The following is a 7023-nucleotide window of genomic DNA, read 5'->3' as shown; positions in this document are numbered from 1 at the left end:
CTTCATTCAATCTTTGCTCCTGTAAAAATGTCGACATATTTTTACATTATTCTAATAAAGAGCAAAGACAGAAGTTAATCTGGGCAGATTTCATTTAAATTGTTCTCACAGACTTTTGATCAGAGCAGGAAAGAATGTAAATTGTTGCTAGGACAATAAATTTCTTTTACTGAAGATCAAAGGTTTATAAACAAAGAGAAAGCGAACTGAATTAGGCTGTGTCACTTTCTAGGTGTTGTGTCGTGGTCACTTCAGAACCTTTGAAAAGTTACAGCACAGGAGGCCATTCGGCCCATCTTGTCCGTGCCAGTCTGAGGACACCCAGGTGCCCTTCCTAATCCCACCTTCCTGCACCCGACCCACAGCCCTGATGTGTCTCAGTGTCACATTGTGTTTGATAATCATCTCGTGAAGCACCTTGGCACATTTCACTCTGCTGAAGCTGCCGTCCAAATGGAAATTGTTGTTGTTTTGAGTCAAATCCTGGGCCAAGGGCTGAAGTAAGAGTCTGACACAAACCTCGGGCACTGTCTCTGATCATTCACTAACTGTTTCCACTCACTTTGACCTGAAGTCTCCCCCAGGCAGCCCCCAGGAATAAATGTCACATCTTCATCAGCCTGGCTAAGATGCTCTTTGGGAGAGTGGGTGCAGACTGGATGGGCCCAATGGCCTCCTCCTGTACTGTCGGGATTCTCTGAGGGAAGACAACTTGTATCTGCTGTTTGAATAGAAATGAATGGGGGAGCGATGGGAAAGGGCTGCGGTGGAGTTTTGTTGCTGGATTCAGACATTTCCCTGAATGATGTGAGTGAAATGTCAGAGTGAGGGGTGAAGCTGAAGCTCTCCCTGACCAACACCCCTCCGCTTTTCCATTTCCCTGCTGCCCCTTTTCTGATCAGATGTGTGTGATTTTAAACGGTGTTTAACTGCCGAGCAGAGGAGCGCGGCCCCGCTGCAGAGTGAGTGAAGGCGGCTGAACATCGGCCGCGAGCTGAGCGCTCAAAGACCAACGGTCACAGCACGAGCGGCTGGAGAGAGTGTCCCCGAGAGACAGAGGCTGTGATTGGAGGATCAGTGAGCGGCCCGAGAGACAGAGGCTGTGATTGGAGGATCAGTGAGCGGCTCCGAGAGACAGAGGCTGTGATTGGAGGATCAGTGAGCAGCTCCGAGAGACAGAGGCTGTGATTGGAGGATCAGTGAGCAGCTCCGAGAGACAGAGGCTGTGATTGGAGGATCAGTGAGCGGCCCCGAGAGACAGAGGCTGTGATTGGAGGATCAGTGAGCGGTCCCGAGAGACAGAGGCTGTGATTGGAGGATCAGTGAACGGTCCCGAGAGACAGAGGCTGTGATTGGTCACTCCCCCTCCTTCTTTCCCCCAGCTCTACACTGATCCTTGCTGATCTTTCAGCTAAAACGTCTGACAACACCAGGTTTTAGTCCAACCGATTTATTTGATAGTAAACTCACTAGCTTAGAGGGAAACCCCTCTAACCTGCTGTTGTCAGACTTTTTACTGTTTACCCCAGTCCAACGCCGGCACATCCACATCACGATCTCTCAGCTCCCAGTTCACAGACAGGCTTTCGAGCCGCAATGTTAACCTGGATTCTCTCTCTCTCCACAGCTGATAGCGAGTGAGTTGTGTCTTTGTAGCATTTTCCACTCCCATTTCCAGGCTGGGGACTGAGTTGGATGTTTCAGTGTCTCTGTGAACTGCCTCTGGAGGGAGGGAGCAGCTTCCCTGATGCATTTGGATGCTGCCAGTTTGGTTCTGGGCTGCTGACTGCTGCTGACACTGGGGGGAATTGCTGATTTTTTTCTGCCGGGTCACTTTTTAATTCCTTGTTTCAGATCAGGAATCTAATTGTAAATAAACACTCCCAAAGTGAAGCAATTCATTTTGAATGTGAAAGTTGAACTCTGCCAATGACCATATTCACAGACTCCGGGGAAATGCACTATCTCCCCTCTTCCAGAATTACAGCTAATTATTCTCACATTTAAACTTCTCACTTTCCCAGCAGTTGTTGATCAGTTAAAGCTGAGACCCTGTCACTTTTACAGATCCGCATTGGAACTGGAGCAGATTCTCAGGAACTTGATTCTCCCCAAAATTCCAGAAGAAATGAGGATTTGATTCAATATTCGGCCCTTTTTCTTCAACTGAGGATTTCCCTTTGCAAACCCACCCCCACATCTTGACTCTGAGCAAACAGCTCTCACTCTGCCCCAGCCCTCCCAGAACCATGATTGGGTTCTCCTTGTTCTTACCTTCTGACCCACCAGCCTGTATATTTAACAGATTCTCCAGCATTTTCTCATCTCCAAGAGGGTGTCACCACCAAACGCGTCTTCCCCTCCCCTTTTCAACATTCAGATGGCACCAATCCCTCAGTGACACTGATCCAGTCAATCATCCCAACTCCTCAATCACACCAACTCCTCGTCCCTTCCCAAGGTGCCTACCCATAGAAAGGTCGGGTATGTAAACCCTGCCCTTTTCCCACCTCATTCTTCCAAAGCTCCAAACACTCCTTTCTGATGAAGCAGTGATTTACTGAAACCTCTTTCAATTTAACTGTATTCACTGTTCACAATGCAGTCTCCTCTACACTGAAGAGACCAAATGCAGATTAAGTGAGCACTTAGCTGAACACCTCTCTTTAGTCTAGCCGTGACCCTGAGTTTATGGTGCCTTGTCATTTTAATTCTGCACCGTGCTCTCACACTGACATCCCTGTCTTCACCTACTGCACTGTTCCAGTGAAGCTCAACGCCAGCTCAAGGAACAGCTGCTTATCTTTCAATTAAACTCTGTACAGACACCAACATTCAGTTCAACAATTTTAGAATATAATCTCTGTGTCTACCCACTCACCACCCCTTCTGTCTCCTTTTCTTTCCCTGTGCCTGTTTACCTTGTTTTTCTGATTTTTACTTCAAGACAGCAATGGTTTATTATTCATTATGGGCGGAATAGCGATTAGTACTGTTTCTTCACAGTGCCAAGAACCTGGGTTCAATTCCTGGCTTGGGCGATTGTGTGGAAGAAAGAACAAAGAAAGTTTCAGCACAGGAACAGGCCCTTCGGCCCTCCAAGCCTGCACTGACCATGCTGCCCCACTGAACTAAAACCCCATACCCTTCCAGGGACCATATCCCTCGATTCCCATCCTATTCATGTATTTGTCAAGACGCCCCTTAAAGCCACTACTGTATCCAGTTCCACTACCTCCCTCGGCAATGAGTTCCAGGCACCACTACTCTCTGTGTAAAAAAAAATCTGCATCGTACATCTCCTTTAAACCTTTCCCCTCGCACCTTAAACCTGTGCCCCCTTGTAATTGACTCCTCCACCCTGGGAACTAGCTTCTGACTATCCACTCTGTCCATGCTTCTCAAAATCGTGTAGACTTCTATCAGATCGCCCCTCAACCTATTTCATTCCAGTGAGAACAAACCAAGTTTCTCCAACCACTCCTCATAGTTAATGCCCTCCATACCTCACATTATCCTGGTAAATCTTTTCTGTACACTCTCCAAAGCCTCCACATCCTTCTGGTAGTGTGGCAACCAGAATTGAACACTATATCCAAGTGCAGCCTAACTAAGGTTCCATAAAGCTGCAACATGACTTAACAATTTTGAAACCCAGTGCCCTGGCTGATGAAGGCAAGCATGCTGTATGCTTTCTTGACTACCTTCTCCACCTGCATTGCCACTTTTAGTGACCTGTGTATCTGTACACCTAGATCCCTTTGCCAATCAATGCTCTTAAGGGTTCTGATGTGGATATGCCGGCGTTGGACTGGGGTAAACACAGTAAAAAGTCTGACAACACCAGGTTTAAGTCCAACCGATTTATTTGATAGTACACTCACTAGCTTTTGAGGTTACCCCCTTCGTCAGGTGAATGGAGAGTTCTGGCCTCAGACAGAGCATATAAAGCACAGACAGTTTACAGATTAGAATGCGAATCTTTACACCGAACCTGCTGTTCAAGTCTTAAAGTGGCTAACAATGTGAGTGGAAGGAGCACTGATCACAGGTTACAGAGATGTGTATTGTCTCCAGACAGTACAGTCAGTGAGGTTTTGCAAACCCAGGCAAGTCACGGGGGTTACAGATAGTGCGACATGAACCCAAGATCTCTGTTGAGACCGTCCTCATGTGTGCGGAACTTGGCTATCAGTCTCTGTTCAGCGACTCTGCGCTGTCGTGTGTCGTGAAGGCTACCTTGGAGAATGCTTACCCGAAGGTCAGAGGCTGAATGCCCGTGACCACTGAAGTGTTCGCCAACAGGAAGGGAACAGTCTTGCCTGGTGATTGTTGAGCGATGTTCATTCATCCGTTGTCGTAGCGTCTGCATGGTCTCCCCAATGTACCATGCTTCGGGACATCCTTTCTTGCAACGTATCAGGTCGACAATGTTGGCCGAGTTGCAAGAGTAGCCAAGTTCCACACACATGAGGACGGTCTCAACAGAGATCTTGGGTTCATGTTGCACTATCTGTAACCCCCATGACTTGCCTGGGTTTGCAAAACCTCACTTACTGTACTGTCTGGAGACAATACACATCTCTTTAACCTGTGATCAGTGCTCCTTCCACACATATTGTCAGCCACTTTAGGACTTGAACAGCAGGTTAGGTGTAAAGATTCGCATTCTAATCAGTAATCTCTAAACTGTCTGTGCTTTATATGCTCTGTCTGAGGCCAGAACTCTCCATTCACCTGAAGAAGAGGGTAACCCCTCGAAAGCTAGTGAGTTTACTATCAAATAAATTGGTTGGACTAAAACCTGGTGTTGTCAGACTTTTTACTGAGCTGGGAACTTCCCAGGGTGAAAGTCAATTCACAGCCAGACTTCAGTCCCAGCTGACCATCTTCTTTCCAGAGCTGGAGGGCAGCACAGAAGCTGAGGCAGAATCTTTCACACTTCAAAGCTGCAGAGTTCTGTCCAGCGATCCTATCCCTGAGTTGATTATCCACAAAAAACTCCTCTCGTTTCAAGATGAGGCTGTCTCATCTCCAGATTCTGGGCAGTTCATGCCATTGATCAGTGTGGAACAGCCTCACACAGGGAGAAGTCTGGCTCTCTTACCATTGCTTACAGAAAGTAAATGTCCTCTCGGAAAACCATTGGGAAGGCGGAGTTCATTGAAGTCTCAGATCTTCATTCTTTTCAATCCTTATACCGCAGTCAATGATGCAACTGTGACAGTCTTCCCTGGAATTGAAGACCATTCCTCTTCAGAACCTTCTTCCCAGAGTCCTTCGAGGGAGAAATGAGTTCTTCAGAGTGTCCTGAGTTCTTCTTTTCTACACCCAGAGAGTCCAAAGACTGATTCTCTGCAATTTTCTCCTTTGGATCAGTTTTTTGGTGGAAAGATCTTTGTTGTTCTTGCAGTTCAATCATTTTGAAACCTAGACTCAGCTTCCCAGCGATGCTGACGGCAAAGCTGAGAAAGAGTTGTCCTGTTCTGCAGATGATTATTTCCTGTCAGATACAGAGCAAGTTCTCATGTCTCCAAACTGTCGTCTCTGAGAGCTGAGAATACTGAGGGAGATTGAATCCCCCAACACTGTGATCTGAGCACGAGAAGAATGGGGGTTTGAGTTTGCGAGAATCTCATTGTAAAAAGTGAACTACAGAAATGCAATGTAAATAGTTCAAGTCATAGTTTCATGTTGTTGTTAAAAAGTAGGATAGCATCCTTGGGAGAGGTGTACTATAAACAGGTAATGTATTGCATGAAGAGTTAATGTGTAGTATAAAGTGTTAATATGAGGTGTAAAGAGCTAACATGTTGTTTCAAGGTTAATGTGCAATATGTAAAAAGGGTTAACAGATGGTATAAGCTAATGTGTGACATTGATGATGGTATAGCACTGACACTGCTCAGTCATCTGTTGAAGCCTCAAGGGAAGGTTGTATGTCGAAGAGCTCCATGCCTACTCTGTAGCCTGTTTAGAAGTAGAATTGGCAAACAGGTGTTGAAGCAGATGCTGCTGTCTGCTTACAGTCTGTCGAAGAACCAAGTCCGAGGCCCAGAGTGCAAACCAAAGAACCCAATCTCAGAACATGGTGGCAGCTCAGAACAAGTGGGTGTCAATTACAAAGCCAGCATTTGTTGCCCATCCCTAATATCTACACAGACTAATGGAGCCATTTACTGACACAAACTGTAATGCACCCTTCACTAGTTATTGTAAGTTAGTAAACCAGTTACAGAATCAGCTTCCCGTAATGAAACAACGGTGTTCCAGCACCACCAGGTGGCCAAAGTCAGTAATGCAGGAAAAATAAATCTGTAGAGTCCTGATCTCAGGCAGCAGGAGGCGGTGTTGCTCCATGTAAAATAGGATTTTTATGTTAAAATGTTTTCATTCATTTACCTTAATAAACATCAATTCACAGACACCCTGGAGAGATATCATCAAATAGTACTGACTGAAATGCAGATATCGTCTTTCAGGCAGGAAATTAACTTAAATTAATTAAAAGCACAAACACATTTATACAAGGGATAACTCAGTCTAAGTTCAGAAAGTGTATCAAGAGTGCAATGAAATCTCCAGTTACCCTAATCATCCAATTACTCAAGAAACAATAGAACAGAGAAGTAGACCTTTCACTTCCTAATTTAGCTTTCCATCAGCTTTACCCCAGAAATTGCTGGTGACTTAAAATCCCAACCAATGGTGTGACAACCAGCATGTTATTTATGGCACAATAGCATTTTTGGTTGACAATTCTGACATTTCTGTTGTGATGGGATCATGAATTTGGTATATTCTGTCTGAGCTCATCTATAGGGAGTCAGTTGAACTATAGAATGATTTACACACTCCAACCACTTTGAGTAATTAAATAACTCCTTATTTCCTTGTTGGATTTATTAGTATCTTCTATAGGTTTATTGTATTTATGGCCCTGATGATCAGATTCTCCCACAAGTGAAAACATTCTCTTCACATCTACCCTTTAAAACTCATTCAATTTTATTCACCTCGCTC

At 45.3% G+C, this 7023-nt stretch overlaps 1 protein-coding gene across 1 annotated transcript in view; it reads left to right on the top strand.

Annotated features, from left to right (window-relative positions):
• The window catches only part of LOC145337237 (butyrophilin subfamily 3 member A1-like), a 360163-nt gene that overhangs the window by 188805 nt on the left and 164335 nt on the right, over positions 1-7023 (top strand). The window lies entirely within an intron of this gene.

This window comes from Carcharhinus amblyrhynchos, unplaced genomic scaffold (genome assembly GCF_965287045.1).
Source record: "Carcharhinus amblyrhynchos unplaced genomic scaffold, sCarAmb.v2.hapA scaffold_45, whole genome shotgun sequence".
Taxonomy (NCBI): Eukaryota; Metazoa; Chordata; class Chondrichthyes; order Carcharhiniformes; family Carcharhinidae; genus Carcharhinus; species Carcharhinus amblyrhynchos.
This window is presented reverse-complemented; position numbering and strand designations above follow the sequence as displayed.